This window comes from Siphateles boraxobius, unplaced genomic scaffold (genome assembly GCF_051911475.1).
Source record: "Siphateles boraxobius isolate OS27281-9 unplaced genomic scaffold, OSU_SipBor_1 12, whole genome shotgun sequence".
Classification (NCBI taxonomy): Eukaryota; Metazoa; Chordata; class Actinopteri; order Cypriniformes; family Leuciscidae; genus Siphateles; species Siphateles boraxobius.
In genome coordinates, this window is record NW_027508722.1 from 35,343,644 (window position 1) to 35,362,335 (window position 18,692).

Below are 18,692 nucleotides of genomic sequence, written 5' to 3' on the forward strand. Positions count from 1 at the left end.
TGTTGACCGTGCATGCGCTATACAGGAAACCGAAATTATAAGTTCACCTCTCCCCTCCTGCCGAAGCTCACTCACAGATCTCATTCTGAGTGAGATCCCACCCCCACATGCAGAACTAGCTCCTACTACTGGCTGTAGTCTCTAGCCTCTGGCCAAAAAAGCCTCCGATGACGCTAAATGATTTTTGCATCATTTGAGGTTTTTTTCCAGACACACAATACAGAAATCTTTCGTCTCACGGGGACATGAGGGGAGGGAAGCACGGTCATTCGAAAATACTACCAGGTTTCTACAGATACAAAGCTTAATGCTAATGGGTGAAGTATCCCTTTAAGGGGAAACTGATCATCTCTCTTTACTAGTAGTTACAGCATAAACATGAATGAACATCAGAAGGTATGTTGAAAAATACAGGCCGAAATGTTTCATGTCTTATGTAATCGCTTTGAAAGATCTCAATAAAACAGCTTGTAATGTCTGTCAAGTAACGTTATATTTAGCCCGAGAAAACCCATTCAGTGTCCGTAGCTCAAAAAATGAACAATATAAAAGAGCATTCTGCTAAATATATGCAATATATTTCATATTCATTTTTACTCAACCTCTTCTTCAATATTTAATGTTTGAATAAATGAAGTTATATTAGCCTCTGTTTAATCTTTTATATTTCATCATTTATATTTACAAATACAATGCATGGACCTCCGAAGTCGACTCCTCAAAAACCACACGAAGTGAACACTACGGTAAACCAAATGACCCAAGCTGACGAATCAATGTCTTCTGAAGCTATAAATAAAAGGTGTGTGAGAGAAAAATATGATTCTTTTGAACTATTATTTTTCACTATATTTTTCTTTCATCCCGCCCGGCCATCGGTCACACTCGGGTTCACGCTTGAGGTACCGTCAGCACGTTATGAAACTGCAGCGCAGTGGAAGGCATAAATCATGAGCGAATTTTCATTTCATCCCTTTAATATGATTGTGGTTGGGTCTCAGCAGCAGGAGGGATGTAGAGGTCAGTAAGCAGGGCTGAGTTGAGTGGGGGACGGAGGGGGGTGACTCTGGGACGCAAGAAGCACTGTCTTCATGTTTTTTATCATTTACGCCCGTGTTATGGAAATCATTATGAACAGCAGCTACGCTAATTATTTTCCCTTTTGCTTTTCTGCTGTTATCTCGGGACGCGAGTCCCGAGAAAAACGGCGTTCGTCAGCTCCAGTTTGTATCCAGCCTTTCACGGAGACTTCAGATACCCCAATCACAAAGCCTATGAAGAGACGACTCAACACCGGCGATATGGACCCTCTATGGTGGACGGCACTCATCCTCAACAACTCGTCTCCACACCGGCGTGATTACTTGGACTTCCAAAAGATGGAAATGGTTAAATATTCTAAATGTTCCAATCCAATCTGACTTGTAATGCTGCCCGAATCATAAATCATGCACTGTTCCTTCGTTGGCCAGAGGAGAACTGGCCCTCCGACTGAGTCTGGTTTCTCCCAAGGTTTTTTTCTCCATTCTGTCACCTGATGGAGTTTTGGTTCCTTGCCACTGTTGCCTTGGCTTTTGGCTTGCTTAGTTGGGGACATTTAATATTCAATAATATTATTGATCTGCCTTACTTAAGGTGGACGTTGACGCAATTTTCTTTTAGAAACAAACTCTGTTATATTATTTTCATGTTATCACTGTGAAGCTGCTTTGATACAATCTGTATTGTAAAAAGCGCTATATAAATAAAGGTGACTTGACTTGACTTGACTTAATATAATGCAGATTACAGCTATAATTTCAAATTGCTAATGAAATTTGTCACTTTTGGGATACGTGGAGATGCTCAGGAGAGTAAACCCCACTTTTAGAAAGGGACTTTGATGTATTTGCATTTGCACTGTTGTATATTCATGTTTAATAACTTATTCAGACTATTAAAAATTCTTCTTGTATTTATTCTTGTTCTTTGTATCTTTTTATAATTTTAAGTGTTGAAATTATTTTTTTTATAAATTAAACCATGGTTTTCATTACTTACTGACGTCTGCATCTTTAGTTTGACCACCATTTATGGATCGCAGAAACGGATCCCTTCATAACATTATCACCATAATAATACACCAGATATTATAAATGTGAATCCCAAATGCAGATCAAGAACTCCCAGAATAGGCCTACCTACTACTGTAAATATACACACTCACAAAAAAATATTATTTTAAGTATCTAATAACTATTTAATATAAATTAATAATGTATGTAGTAATACATATGTAGAAATACATTTACATTATAAATAACGATATAGCAGTAGTTTTAGTGTGCTGTAGATCAGGAGTCTCTCTGTCTGAACTGAAGCAATGATAATAATAATCACAATAATAAAGTTTAATCGTACAAGTTACTTTATCACAAGTTTTTTTTATACATTCACATTTCACAACATAGAACAAGTACGTAGGAAACAAACCCCAAGAAACAAAAAGAAAGGAAAAGACCAAACCGCAGTGATGTGTTACAAGATTGTCCTTCTACAGAGAGATTTCATCATAAGTGACTATATTATCTTAATTATTCAGAGAGAGAACCACAGAAATATCACTTCATATGGGATCTGACAAAAATGTAAATTCTATAATTACCTCGACTAAAAGTCTAGAAAGTCAAAAGGTTTGACCGTAATGGGGGCTGGTTTTATTTGTTGGGATTTAAGTCTTCGTCGATGGACTGAATTGGAGACTATCAAGTCGACTGATCTGCAGGAGGAAACTGCGAGCTGCACTTCTGAGGAAAAAAGTTTTTCCGTGGAGGAAAGCTTCCATAGTTTGTGGGGAGTATCACTCTAGATTGTAGTTGAGAATGCATCGAGAGCTGCAATAGGAAGACGCCGCTATTTCTTCATCCACGGACTGCACAAACGGTAGAACATTTAGGTATAATTTGTTACAACATTATGAACCACCAAACTGACTTGGCAAACTTGCACGGCCACTTAAAGTTGTGCGCACACTTTAAAATAACTTTTAAAAAACATTTTTTTTTGTTTGTTATGGTTTATCTTGTTCATGTAGCCTATGCAATGTGTGACAATGCTTGTGTTTATGTAGCCTACTGTGATGTATACTAGCAGTAGTGTTTATTGAAGCCTAAAAGTAGGCTAACAGATGAGTGAAATTCATGCTCCAAAATCCAAGTTTGAAAAGGCATTACATCTTAGTTGTTTTTGGCTTTTAGTATGAAAATGTAAGTCTTCGCTTATCTAGGGTGTTCCAAATAGGCTCATTTGAGATGCGCCTCGCCAGCCGAGAGCTATTGGAGATATAGCGGCTGAAGTGAGAGGAGGAATGCGCAGGCAAGTCGGACAGTTCTCTCTTCTAGAATGTAAGTTTGTTGCTTATGAAAATAAATATGATGAACAAAACACCAAAGGTAGGCTGCTTTTTGTTTAATTCCATTCGAAAGACGTGTTTATCGATTATTTTTGCTTTAATTCAGACATTTTTTTTATATATATTTAGAAACATGAAAACAATCCCATATCCCATATGTAACATTAGGAACTTTTGTTGAATATGTTGTTGGAGTGGGGACCGAAAGGGACACAGAGTAATCACCATGGTAATCACGTGTGTCTTTATTTTGTCTTTATTAAATAGAAAAGACACATACAAACACCATAGAGAGATAGAACTGTCAGACAGATTAGGAATATTCGCACATAATTTATACACAAAAAAACTATATCGGAGTTTTAAAATCAAACATTTTAAAAGAGAACAATAGGCTACGTCACGGTTATTTAAACCAATGAGTATTAAGCTGTCCTGTCAGCCTGTCGTTTTCCATCATGCTTTTGATCAGCGGAGTCGGTGGAGAGAAAATATGAAGGACTAAAAATGACAAAAGGAAAAATAAATAAATATATAAATAAAAGTATAAAAAAATAAAGCCAGAAATATAGTGAAAATAAATAAATTTTGGTAATATGACTATTATTTAATTAGTAAAATGACTATTTTTGTATTTTTACATGTATTTATTTATTTATGCATTTATATATGTATTTATTTATGTATTTATACATTTATTTATTTATATATTTATACATTTATTTATGTATTTATTTATTCATTTATTTATTTATTCATTTATTTATTTATGTATTTCCACATTTCTACATTTATTTATTTCTGTATTTCAACATTTCCACATTTATTTTTCCCTGCACCTGTATGCTAATTGAGTGGGGGGTGCCAACATCAGTCTGAAGCAGGATTGGTTAGCTGGGGGCCGCATCCATAGACATCATATAGATAGACGCCCTATCGACCGCTACTGCCTATTGGCGCGGACGAGCCGTGGGGCCGCCATCTTAAACCGGTCATCCGCTCCGCTCAGTGTAATCTGTTTGGCAGGTGCAATGAGCTGCCAGCGCATTTAATTAATCATATCTCACTGAATACCGAACTGATTTTCACGCGGGGTTTTTTTTGCTGCAATGGTCATACACGTATCTACGATACAGGACACATTGAATATTTTGTTCACAAAATACAACCAATAGTACGGTAATGTTAAATGTTAAATCTTCTTTGTGAAAAGTAATCCCCAAGTGATGGTCCGCCGATTTGAGCAGGAATTATCAAGAGTCAAGACGAGATTCAGTTGCAGGCTCAAACAAAAGTTTATTGGCCGAAGACAGGTGCGGAACAGAGTAGTGACGACTTAAGTATCAACTTACGAGAGGGCACCCTGAGAGGCAGGTCCTTGGTGGATAACCATACCTTCTGACCACACACATAACGAGGGGAACGAGTCCTAAGTCCTAAGGCAGACGGAACTGCAGCATCGGGTTCCTGTGAGGAAAACAGAGGTGGTTGATAACCAACAGAACATTGAAATGGCGATAAACCCGTAGACGCTACCGGCAGGGAATTATGGGCGTATTCCACCCACGTTAACTGTTGACACCAAGAACTAGGATTCCGGGAGACCAGGCAGCGGAGGGCTCTTTCGAGATCCTGGTTGGCTTGCTCACATTGCCCATTGGTCTGGGGATGGAATCCTGAGGACAGACTCGTAGAGGCCCCGATCTGTCGGCAGAACTCCTTCCAGAACCGTGAAACAAATTGTGGTCGCCTGTCGGAGACCACATCAACCGGAAGGCCATGAATCCGGAAGACGTGGTCGACCACCACCTTAGCTGTTTCCTTGGCTGAGGGAAGCTTGGGCAGAGGAATAAAATGGACCGCCTTAGAGAAGCGGTCCACCACCGTCAGGATCACAGTGTTGCCTCTCGAAGGTGGAAGGCCAGTGACGAAATCAAGTCCCAAGTGTGACCAGGGACGAGAGGGAATGGGAAGGGGCTGGAGCAGACCAACGGGTGGGAGGTTAGAGGTGTTGTTCTGGGCACAAGTGGAGAAAGCCAACACAAACTGCCTGACGTCCAGACCCATGGAGGGCCACCAAAATCGCTGGCGGATGGCAGCCAACAGTCTCCTAATTCCTGGGTGACAGGTTAGCTTGGATGAGTGGCCCCACTGCAGGACTTCAGGACGCAGTGCAGCTGGCACATAAAGACGACCGCCAGGACACTCCCTTGCCACTTCACACTGACGACCTGCCATCTCTACTCGCTGCTCGATGCCCCAGGACACGGACCCCACCACCTGTCCACGAGGGAGGATAGTCTCTGTAGGTGTCTTACCCCCCGGGGCCCCGAACAGCCGAGAGAGAGCATCAGGTTTGATATTTTTAGATCCTGGCCGGTACGAAAGTGTGAAGCTGAACCGGCCAAAAAAGAGTGCACAGCGGGCCTGGCGAGAATTTAACCTCTTAGCAGAGCGAATATGTTCGAGGTTTTTATGGTCCGTCCATACCAAAAAGGGTTGGACCGACCCCTCCAACCAGTGGCGCCACTCCTCCAAAGCCAACCTGACTGCCAACAGCTCCCTGTTACCTATGTCATAGTTACGCTCTGCTCGGCTCAGTCGATGGGAGAAGTAGGCACAAGGATCTACCTTCCCATCTTTAGGGGACCGCTGAGACAAGACCGTGCCTACCCCAACATCAGAAGCATCCACCTCAACAATAAATTGTCGTTCAGGATCTGGAATGGAGAGAACAGGGGCAGAGATGAAACGGGACTTCAAATCATCAAAGGACCCCTGAGCCAGACGATTCCAACTGAACGGTACCTTAGTGGAGGTGAGAGATGTTAAAGGTGCAGCAATCTGGCTAAAGTTCCTGATGAAACGCCTATAGAAATTGGCGAACCCCAAAAACCGCTGCAAAGCCTTACGGGTGTCGGGGACTGGCCACTCGGCTACGGCCCTTACCTTAGCGGGATCAGCCTCCACCCCATCGGCTGAGATGACATACCCCAGGAACGTGACTGACTTGGAGTGGAACTCGCACTTCTCTGCCTTAATAAAGAGCTGATTCTCCAGCAGCCGTTGTAGGACCTGGCGGACATGTTGAGTGTGTGCCTGCAAAGATGAAGAGAAAATAAGTATATCATCCAGGTAAACAAAGACAAATCTATTAATCATGTCTCTCAACACATCGTTGACCAGAGCCTGGAAGACAGCAGGTGCATTGGTCAGACCGAAGGGTAGGACCAAGTACTCGTAGTGTCCCGTAGGTGTATTAAGCGCTGTCTTCCACTCACCCCCCTCACGAATACGTACCAAGTGATACGCATTGCGGAGGTCTAGCTTAGTGAAGACCTTGGCTCCCTGCAGCAACTCAAAGGCAGACGACATAAGAGGTAGGGGATACCTGTTCTTGATTGTGATGTCGTTGAGACCTCTATAATCTATGCAGGGTCGCAGGGAGCCATCCTCCTTCTTAACAAAGAAGAAACCCGCACCAGCAGGCGATGAGGAGGGACGGATGAGGCTGGCGTTGAGAGAATCGTGAATCTACTTGTCCATAGCCTCTCTTTCTTGACCAGACAGGGAAAAAAGACGACCCTTGGGCGGAGAAGTGCCTGGGAGGAGGTCAATGGCACAGTCATGCGGCCGGTGAGGAGGCAGAGACGTGGCTCGGGACTTGCTGAACACCTGGCGAAGATCGTAGTACCCCGCCGGGACCCCTGTCAAATCCGCTGCCTCGACCTGCGAAACAGAGAACACAGAGCCAGGAGAAAAGGCAGAACCCATGCAAGACGCTAGACACGACTGACTCCAGGCCAACACAGAATTTCCAGACCAATCCACATGAGGGCCATGTTGCACCAGCCACGGATGCCCCAAGACTATCGGGGCACCCGGCGAATTAAAAAGGTAAAGTCTGGTCACCTCATGGTGATTGCCTGAGACTACAAGACTTACACAAGGGGTGGAGTGGGTAATGGAGGTTATAAGCTGGCCATCAAGGGACCAGACGGATATAGGGGCAGGTAAGGGAACAGCCGGAATTCCCCACTGCGCCGCTGTGGAGGTGTCCAGGAAATTGCCTTCGGCCCCGGAATCCACCAGGGCTGAGCAAGAATTAGAAGAGCCCTCAAATTGAATAGTGACCGATAACAGAGTGCGAGACGAAGGGGAATTTACACAGGGAGAGGCGCCCACCAGGATCCCCTGGCCTACTGATGGGCTTTGGCTTTTAAAGGACACTTAATGGCAAAGTGTCCTGGCTTCCCATAGTATAAACACAGGCCTCGGGTAAGGCGTTGTTGTCTCTCCTGGGGTGTGAGGTGAAGGCGCCCTAACTGCATGGGCTCAGGGTCAGACAGAGAAGGCTGAGATGAGGGTAAGGTGGTGTGATGGGATAAACTCTCCTCCAACCTCCAGGTGGGACGGGCGGCTCGACGCTGGTGTCGACGCACGATCTGATCCTCGACACGAAGGGCCAAGTCCATCAGCGCATCTAGATCACGTGGCAGTTCGTGAGCAGCGATCTCATCCTGGATCTCATCATCCAACCCCTCCAAAAACCTTGAGCGAAGAGCCCCATCATTCCAGTCACAGGTAGCCGCCAGGGTCTGGAATTGAATGGAGAAGTCAGTAACAGAGCGGCCGCCCTGTGTGAGTCGCCCCAACCGGGAAGCTGCCTCATCTCCCTGGGCAGACCGGTCAAACAGTCTTATCATTTCAAGACGAAAATCCTGGAAATATGAACAGAAAGGGGCTTGGGACTCCCATACAGCAGTTCCCCATTCACGGGCCCTTCCAGAAAGCAACGTTAAAACATATGCAACCTTGGCTCTCTCGGTTGAGTAGCGACGAGGCTGGAAAACAAACACCAAGGAGCATTGAGCAAGAAAAGCTCGACAAGAATTATTGTCACCATTGTAAAGTGGAGGGTTGTTGGCGTGAGGTTCAGACTCAAGGTGAGGTGGAGCAGAAAATGTATCGGGCCTGGCTGATGAGGCGTTCCGCAGCTCTTCAACGCGGAGGCTTAGATCGGTCATCTGAGAGGTCAAAAAATCTAGGTCCCTGGAGGTAGTGGTAAGTTGGGTGGCATGTTGGCCCAAGAGAGCCCCCTGCTGGGCAAGCGCTGTTCTTACTTGGTCTGTGCCTGCTGAATCCATTGGGGCCAGATCGTTCTATCAAGAGTCAAGACGAGATTCAGTTGCAGGCTCACACAAAAGTTTATTGGCCGAAGAAACAGTCCAAAAATAGTAACAGAAAATTCAAAACAAAAGAAAAACAGTTGAGAAATCCAGCAATAGGCCGAAGGCAAAACTGAAACTTGAGAACGCTGGAAGTCCGACTCCTTATATGGCAAACAGAGCGCAAAGCTCACGCAGCCGAGAAACAGCGAGCACCAGGCAGAGGAGAGGAGGCAGCAAAGGAGTAGCACGCTGAGGAGGGCAAATGGGCTGGAGCGGGAAGACGGGATCAGGAAGCAGAAACCCAGCCGACGGTGGAGACTGACAGATGGACTAAAGGGAAAACAAACAGGGAAAAATAAACAGCACTGGAGCCTCAAACAGGACAAAACAAGACACGATGGGCAGCTATTAATAATAGGCTGCTCGAAGCGTAGCGTGAAGCGAACACAACGATCTGGCACGAGACAGACAACACGGGGAGAATAAATACAGAGAAGGACAAAGATAATCAATAACAGGTGCGGGACAGATCAGTGAGAATGAGAGGGTGGTGATTAATAACAGGTGCGGAACAGAGTAGTGACGACGAGAGGGTGGGGAAACAATTCAAACACAATAACAGCGGAACACACGGCGAACTGTCAAAACAAGGCCATGTGCTCCGAGACAACCACGCAGACAACACAAAAAACAGGCGAATCAGACCGGAGACATGACAGGAATATGCTGGGGTGGTGATGGCGCAGTGGATAAGACACATGCCTTTGGTGTGAGAGACCCGGGTTCAAATCCACTGTGAGACATCAATGTGTCCCTGAGCAAGACACTTAACCCCTAGTTGCTCCAGAGGCGTGCGACCTCTGAAATATAGCAATTGTAAGTCGTTTTGGATAAAAGCGTCAGATAAATGTAAATGTAATATGCTGCACAGTGCTCTGGCATCTACTCCTGCTATGCAAGGCAAATAGGAGTATGACCGGTTTAAGTAGGCGGCCGCATTTCTTGCGCCACAGCGGCCAATAGGGCATCTAGTCTCTATGATCTATGGCCCCATCGCTAACCAGACAGAAGTAAACGATCCATCTATCAGGCTACCTATTAATGGTCAGAAACTTTCCCATTTTAGAGGTAAACAGTACACTGAAATATATTTCTGAAAGATTTAATGCGAGAAATAGACAATCCAGCAACAGAATCTTGATTCATATTTGATCAGCATTGCCTAGTTTTACAGTTTGTTGTGAGCCTGATGCTTTTCTTTGGACAGGCTCACAACAGTATAACAGTTTTTATAGTATAACCAACAGGACAGCAGTTATGTGTGAACTGAATTTGGCAACAATGCAGTGTATTACAGTGAAGTTATTGACTGTTTTCGTAGTAACGCTTTCCGGGGTTTGCACTTTGCAGACGGTCCCTTCGGATCTGTCTCTCAGCCGGCTGCGCATAGAGTTCAATGTATGATATCCATTGCGAAGGAAAGCTCGTTTCGAGGAAAATTAGGTTGTAGCTGCTTGTCTACGTTACTACGATTAAAAAGAGGCGTCATTTGTGCAGTAGAAACGTTTAGCTGACGAGTTATTGACCCGGGAAGTTCGAATCTGTTGAAAGTCGCTGCTTTCGAGCTGGTCAGCCACATCACGCAACAGGTCCGCCAGCGACCTCCCACTTGAAGCCATTTCTTCTCTCCAGTTGGAGACCCCATATGCATAAAATGCTAGAGACACACGGGATCCGCTGATTGATGTCACCAAAGAAGATGTCAATCAGTAGATCCGACTGCGCAGTGCATGATGGACCCGTCCAAAGAAAAGCATCAGGCTCACAACAAACTGTAAAACTAGGCAATGCTGATCAAATATGAATCAAGATTCTTTTGCTGGATTGTATATTTCTCGCCTTAAATCTTTTCAGAAATATATTTTAGTGTACTGTTTACCTCTAAAATGGGACAGTTTCTGACCATTCATAGGTAGGTTGATAGATGGATCGTTTGCTTCTGTCTGGTTAGCGATGCGGCCCCCAGCTAACCAATCCTGCTTCAGACTGATGTTGGTACCCCCCACCCAATTAGCATACAGGCGCATGGAAAAATAAATGTGGAAATACATAAATAAATAAATGTAGAAATGTGGAAAAAAGAAATAAATGAATGTATAAATAAATAAATGTAGAAATAAATAAATATATATAAATGAATAAATAAATACATAAATGTATAAATAAATGTATAAATACATAAATAAATACATATATAAATGCATAAATAAATAAATACATGTAAAAATACAAAAATAGTCATTTATTATACCAAAATGTATTTATTTTCACTATATTTCTGCATTTATTTATTTATTTATTTATACTTTAATTTATTTATTTATTTATTTTTCCTTTTGTCATTTCTAGTCCTTCATAAGAAAAGAGGCTTGTTTGAGATGAGCAAAATCTGCGCAGAACCGATCACCGGTGATCAGCGCGTAATGCATGCCGGCTAGAAATGTGTCCGAGTGCGGTTCGCCTTGCTCTGATGTCATGCTGACGTGTGCCAAAAAGCTCTCGCGAGCGCAAGGCGCAAGTGTCGGATTCTGCAGTCGCGCGCAGTCAATAGCATCAGAGTCCTTATTAGACATTCTCTGATAGCATCCAGCTGCAGCCCCGCACATATCATATATGACTATCATATATGATGTCTATGGCCCCGCAGAGTCACCTCCGGCTAGACACCAGTGGATAGACAGCCACTATTTTCTCCGTCATTTCCGTTTTCGCTGCTAATTTCTGCTTTCACCGCTGGATTGACATATATTTATTTTATATTTTCACCTCTTTTTATATTTTATACTTTCACCTATGGATAGACAGCATATTTATTTTCTGTTTTCACCAGTGGATAGACAGCATTCTTTGCAGGCTTAATTGCACACGTCTTTTCCATATTGTCATTTTACTTTTATGACTTAAAATATATAATATAAAAGCTGTGTGCAAATTGAAATATGATCTTTATCATATCTCTTTACATAAAACAATTCTCAATAATATACTTAATATTATAACATCAATAATTCATGCAAACTGCATTCACGAGAACCACCTTGAAAATATTTATTGTTCAGATCATATCACTATTTTTTGTGCCTTAAATTCAGCCTAGATCTATAGACTATAACGTTTTGTCAATACAACAGAGTTGTACATGTTAATTGACCACAGTTTTTTGCCTTATCCATTCGGATATTCAATTCTTATTTTTATTTTTATTTTTGTAAATGTAACCACTTCTGTTTTTAAAATATACATAGATTCACATGATCAGACAATTTACCAAACAATCCATATCAAATTAACACTTCATGGTTTTGCAATATTTATTGGAAATTACACAATCTAATTAGTAAAATTAGTCAAATCTGACCATCAGAATGAAGATGCCACAGTCAGGCCCGTAAGGTTTTACATTTGGTTTTACATTTAGCTGACGCTTTTATCCAAAGCGATTTACAATTGCTATATATGTCAGAGGTCGCACGCCTGTGAAGCAACTAGGGGTTAAGTGTCTTGCTCAGGGACACATTGGTGTCTCACAGTGGATTCAAACCCAGGTCTCTCACACCAAAGGCATGTGTCTTATCCACTGCACCATCACCACCCCGTAAGGTTGTGGGGGAAGTCCCTATTTCAAGAGAAAATAAAACATGAACAGTTACAAATAAACTATTGCACACTGTGCACACCACACCTCATTCCTGCCCCCTAAAACTGGCAGTCTGGGCAATGCTCAGGAAATTCAGAGTCTGTATAAAACCCTCGCAGGTCTCCAAGTCTTCCGTTTCCACAGTACCCCACCCAGTCTTTGAAAAAACATCTGCAATTTCTGCATTGTACAATTTTAAAAGGGACACACATGTCTCTTACAACCTGGGGCAGTTTTTTGACATTCACCACACCTAAAGCAAGAACAGATGTACAATATGATTAGAATGAGCATGTTTATATTTAACTATATTTGAGTACAAGTGTTGATTCAAGGCCAATACAGAGAAGAAAAAATGATTAAAACCTTACTCTCCAGCCAAGCATAATGAGCCCGGTGTCTAAATTCTAGACTGCTCACTACATCCCTAAAGGCTGTACATGTTAATGACAGGGTAAGGTAGGCGGCATCTCCGTCTGAGAGGATCACCTCTAGACAAACCTCCTCCAAAACACTTTTTGGAATCTGAAAGCCAAATCAAATTTAGAAATGAACAATCCATACATGTACACAATTATTCATTATTTTTTTTTAAGGTTACCTGTAAAAGCAGGGAAGTGCCTGGATCCTTGTTGAAGAGATTAAATTACATATTGAGAAATAATATTTCCCCAGCAAACATGCTCAATGCTACAATATTAAATCATACCACTCAAAGAACGATTTAATTGGAAAATCTATTGTAGCAACCTAGCCTTAGAATTGAGGCACACCAGAGTTCACTAATACCTTTAAAAAACACGACACAGTACCTCGAAAACAAGACGATTTTTTTTAACTAGCTAGTTTGTGCATTTTAATTCTGACATGACCTATAAATCATCTACAGTTTATTCTTTTTTCTTACCGCTGACATCTGCATGGCGCGTCAAATTTGAAAAGTGAATGTCGATACGGAAATGACGTCAATTTGAAAAGTGAATGACGATACGGAAATGACGTCAATTTGAAAAGTGAATGACGATACGGAAATGACGTCTGCTGTCCATCCACTGGTGTCTAGCAAGAAGCGAGTCTGCGGGGCTGCAGTCTCAACCGACTGCGCTGATCAAAAGCATGATGGGAAACGACTTGCTGACGACACAGCTTAATGTTGATTGGTTTAAACAACCATGATGTATTGTTCTCTTTTCAAATTTTTTATTTTAAAACTCAGATATCATGTTTTATGTGTGTATGTTATGTGTGAATATTCCCAAACTCTCGGACAGTGCAATCTCAATGGGTTATGCAATGTCATTTTATTATATATATAAAAAAACATATAGCCTATGTCTGTATTAAAGAAAAAATAATTGATAAACACTTATTTGAAATGGAATTAAATAACAAGTACTTTGGGTGTCTTGTTCATTATATTTATTTTCATATAAAAGCAACATAACTTAAATTACATCCAGTTTATTAGCAACACTGTGCACGAGCGTGGATCCCGTTGATCCCGCGATATCCATCATTGATCTCGCAGGTGTCAGATCCACTGTGAGAAGCGAGAACTGTTCGGCTTGCCTGCGCTTTTTTCACTCCTCCCCTCACTGCAGCCGCCTACTCTCGCCTACATGTAAGGCGAGGCAATTAAGGCGCATCTTAAACAAGCCTATAATAAGGCTTGTTTGAGATGAGCAAAATCTGCGCAGCCACATCATGCATGCCGGTTAGAAATGTGTCCGAGTGCGGTTTCTTATTGGCTATTGTGACAGTACTGACGTAATCACAATCTTGCTCATCCCGATAAATGATCTGTTGCGTGAGATCACGTGATCATGGTGGAATCATATCACGGCGCTTCCTCTGGCACGATAATCTTAATAACATTGTGTAGTGTGTGATGCGCCACGATTTTCAAATCTTGTAGTGTGAGCATGTTTAAGATTTGAAGGAAGAAAATGGGCAAAGATTCTCCTTAAGTGTGTGCTGCAACCAGATTTCACAATCGGTTAGGATTTTAAAACTCCTGTAGTGTGAGCCAGGCATAATGTCATTCTGACCTATGTCAAAAAACTCTCTCAATGGTGAGTCGGCCGTGTCGGATTCTGCAGTCGAGCGCAGTTTCTCTCCACCGACTGCGCTGATCAAAAACATGATGGGAAACGAAATGGACCCATTTGAATTCTGAACAGAATGCTATATTCAAAAGCATTATGAAAGAGATACGGAGGAAACTGTGGCTTTACAGAGCTCAATGGCTCTGGTCCAGCTGTGATATAACAAAATACTATTGGCTATTTTTTTTTAAAGGGTTGGAGGGCTGCTCTATATGTCCCCTCCTGTCTTCCTGTTTCAGTGGAAATTATGTCAACACATTGAGTAATGCTGCAGGTTTCAAAGCATTTCAGTGGGCCTTTATGATCTCATGATTAGCATGGACTTTGAAAGCACCTGAGAAATGCAAAACCCAGTGCAAATGATAGGTCTTTGTGACATTAAGGCCTGGTTTCACAGACAGGGCTTAGATTAAGCCAGGATTAGGGCTTAGTTTAATTAGGACATCTTTTATAAACGTGCCTTAGAAAATAACCTTACTGGTGTGCATCTTGAGACAAAACAATATCGCTGTCATATTTTAAGATATCTCAGTGCAAGTTGCTTTCAGTTAAAACAGCTAAACATGCATTTTAGTCCAAGACTTGGCTTAAACATTAAACCTTGTCAGTAGAACCGGGGGATAGCTTCAAATCAAAGATTCAACAACTTTATGGCACTATTAATTTTGTACCAACAATATTCTAAGATTAAAAAACTTTTTACCTTATCGGATATATCAACAAAACACATTGTCCAATTATATTTGAAAGGATTATTGTCACTTCCATATTTTACAAACTATGAATGCTAATTACTTATATCAGAAACATAAAATGAACAGTATATGATTTGAAAACTTTATAAATGACGAGAGTATAAACAGTATATGATTGAGAACTTTATAAATGACGAACACAAACGCAGATTTTAATTTAGTAGTTGGTCACGTGGCGCTCTGAACGTTCTAATCACACCGGTGTGATCGTACGCTTTAAAGGGTTAATTATCAGATGTACAAAATATAATTTTTTGTCTTTTGGAAGCTGCATTAAAATCCATTTGCCCCCTCGGTTTGAACGGGCATAGGCGGACTAGGCAAATGCTAGGGTCGCCACTCAATGGGGGCGCAAAAATGAGTGAATGAGTGAATTTTTTTTTTTTTTACTAATACTATTTTAAAAACATTAATTCAAAATACTACAAAATAAAGCAAAAAAAACCTCCACAAAAACTTAACTAAGTATCCCGACTCCGGTCCGGCGCAACAATCTTCCCCCGCCCAGCGAGTGGCGCATGCGCGAGCGGCGACACGGTCCCTTCACGTTCCCTACCTGCATTTGTTCGTTTTGTTTTAATGTATGTTTTTAGACGCCGTAACTTGGCAGATTAATTAAGTCATAAAATAATAACGTGTTGGCCCTCACCATGAGACCGAACCAAGTAATTTTTCTGCTGATTCTCACCTTGGCCGACCTTATTCAACATATTGTCGGCCACAACAACATTAAGATACACACCGGCCAGTCGTCTCGGATTATCTACACCCGGGACTTTCTGTTAAATATTGGACTCCCTTCAAACCGGCTTTGCTTCAAAGGCACGTCGCTGTTACCACCCGAATGTGTCAGAGGCAACAATATCAAAACAAGGAAACGCGGGAGGAAAGGAGGAATCCGGGAGCGGATTAAAAGGCAACCCTATAGACAATCTCTCCCAACTGTCATGCTAGGTAATGTCCAAAGCCTACGGAACAAAGTGGATGAGTTGCGGGCCTGTACTCAGTACCTCTCAGACCACCGGCATTCTTGCCTTATCTGCCTGACAGAGAGCTGGCTTACGGGGGCGGACCCTGATTCTGCAGCCGATCTGGAAGGTTTTACGCTGGTGAGAATGGACAGCAACCAAAATTCTGGAAAAAGTAAGGGCGGAGGTGTGTGTGTATATATTAATAATAAGTACTGTTACCCTGCTCATATTACAATGAAACACCAAGTATGCACGAAGGACATTGAACTACTAGCGCTCAGCCTAAGACCCTATCACCTGCCTAGAGAGATACATCAAATTAGACTTTTTGTGGTTTATATTGCACCCTCTGCCGATATACAAGTTGCGGCTTCTACTATCCATGAACTTGTAGCTCAGTCGGAGTCAGAGGCTCCAGAGTCTGCTAACTTTGTGATGGGAGACTTTAATTCATGTAGCCTAAAGGAGCACTTACCCACATACCAGCAATATGTCACTTGTCCCACCCGCGATACAGCCTGCCTCGATCGGTGCTATGGAAATATCCAGAACGCTTTTTACTCTAAAGCACTGCCCGGCTTAGGGAACTCGGATCACAACATGGTCAAACTGATGCCCGCCTATGTGTCTAGGCTGCGGCGTGAGAAAGTCAGAAAGGTGGAGGTTAAGAGCTGGACTGTTGCCGCATCCGAGGCACTGCAAGATTGCCTAGAGTGTACGGATTGGAACATAGTGACCGACGGAACCGAAAACGTCAACGACGCGGCGCTTGCTATCTCGGGGTACATAACATTCTGCGAGGACGCAATTATTCCCAAAAAGACTGTTAAGATGTTTCCTAACAACAAGCCCTGGGTAACTCCAGAATTAAAACAACTTCTTAACCAAAAAAAGCGACTGTTCAAAGGGGGAGGAAACAGAGAAGAGAAAAGGACTGTGCAGAAAAACATAAAAGGTATGATCAGGGACTGTAAAGCAGCATATAAACGTAAATTAGAGAACTTTTTTAGAAATGATGCTAGGAGAGCTTGGCAGGGGGTCCAGGCAATCACAGAATATAAGCCTAAGAGGCATCTTATGGCAGTGGAAAATGAACTTGAAATGGCAAATGACTTGAACGATTTTTATTGCAGATTTGATATTCATGATTTTACAGCTGAACAGGAACTGGTTTATAAAGAATTCAGCAGTATGAAGTGTGTGGATATAGACATTTCTATAGACGATGTTAAGTCTTACTTTAGACAGGTGAATCCCCGTAAAGCTAGTGGGCCTGATGGTATTAGCAGCAGGACATTAAGGGTGTGCGCAGATCAGCTGGCACAGCCCTTTCAAAGGCTGTTCCAGCTGTCAATAGACACTGGTGTAGTTCCTTGTCTATGGAAAAAATCTTTGATCGAGCCCCTACCCAAAAATAATAAACCTAGGGAACTTAATGACCCTGCGCCCTGTTGCCCTAACATCTACGGCAATGAAATGTTTTGAAAAAATAATTCAAAAAAAGCTTTTATGTGAGGTCACACCATCTTTAGACCCAAATCAATTTGCTTATCGTGCCGATAGGGGGGTCGAAGATGCACTGCTGACTCTGACAAATAATATATATGAGCACCTTGAACAGGCAAAGAGTCTTGTTAAGATTGTGTTCATAGATTTCAGCAGTGCCTTTAACACAATCCAACCCCACCTGATGGTAAAAAAAATTGATTCACCTTGGGGTTAACCCAAGACTAGTTTTGTGGATTTTTGACTTTTTGACGAACCGTAGCCAACAAGTCAAATTTAACTCATGTGTCTCATCATTAAAAGCCATAAACACAGGGGCACCACAAGGGTGTGTTCTGTCCCCTATCCTATACACCTTATACACTAACAGCTGCCAAGCAACCATTTCAAACCACACATTTTTTAAATATGCTGATGACACAGCATTAGTGGGTTTTGTACAGTCCAATACTGCATCCCTAGAGGGCTTTGAGAGGGAGGTGCAGGGTTTTATCAATTGGTGTACAGATAATTTCCTTGTGGTTAATGCAAAAAAAACAAAGGAGTTGATCATAGATTTTAATAAAAAGGGAATTGTAGTTCCACCCTCAAATATAAACGGGGTAGTGGTAGAGCGGGTCACAACATACACATATTTGGGTGTTGAAATAGATAATAAACTGACTTTTAATGAATGTGCACAAAATAAGTCCAAAAGGTTGCAGAAGAGGATGTTTTTTTTAAGGAAACTTAACCATTTTAGAAAAGACAATTGTATTCTTCAGATGTTTTATAAAGCTCTCTTGCAGAGTGTCTTATCTTTCGGTCTTATTTGTGCCTTTGGTAACATGTACATTAAAGATCAGAATAAATTGCAACGAATCGTCACAACAGCCAGCAAGATCATTGGAGTTGATCAAGTATCTGTAGCCCAATTGTACAATGACCTTAGTCTTAAAAAGATAGAACAAATTATAAATGATTCAACCCACCCTCTTCATCAGAGTTTCTTAAGAAGTAACAGGTCAAGTGGTAGACTACTGCAAAGGAAAATTAGGACCACAAGGTACAGCAATTCTTTTGTGCCTACAGCAATTAGATTGTACAACAATCAGCT

The 18,692-nt window shown here is 42.1% G+C and overlaps 1 protein-coding gene and 1 long non-coding RNA gene across 2 annotated transcripts in view; both read left to right on the top strand.

Annotated features, from left to right (window-relative positions):
* Positions 1–18,692, top strand: part of LOC143727017 (uncharacterized) — a 122,339-nt gene that overhangs the window by 63,833 nt on the left and 39,814 nt on the right. The window lies entirely within an intron of this gene.
* LOC143727342 (uncharacterized) lies at positions 849–1,954 on the top strand. The gene is made up of 2 exons (XR_013199469.1): positions 849–989; positions 1,785–1,954. It is a non-coding gene; the product is annotated as an uncharacterized LOC143727342 (long non-coding RNA).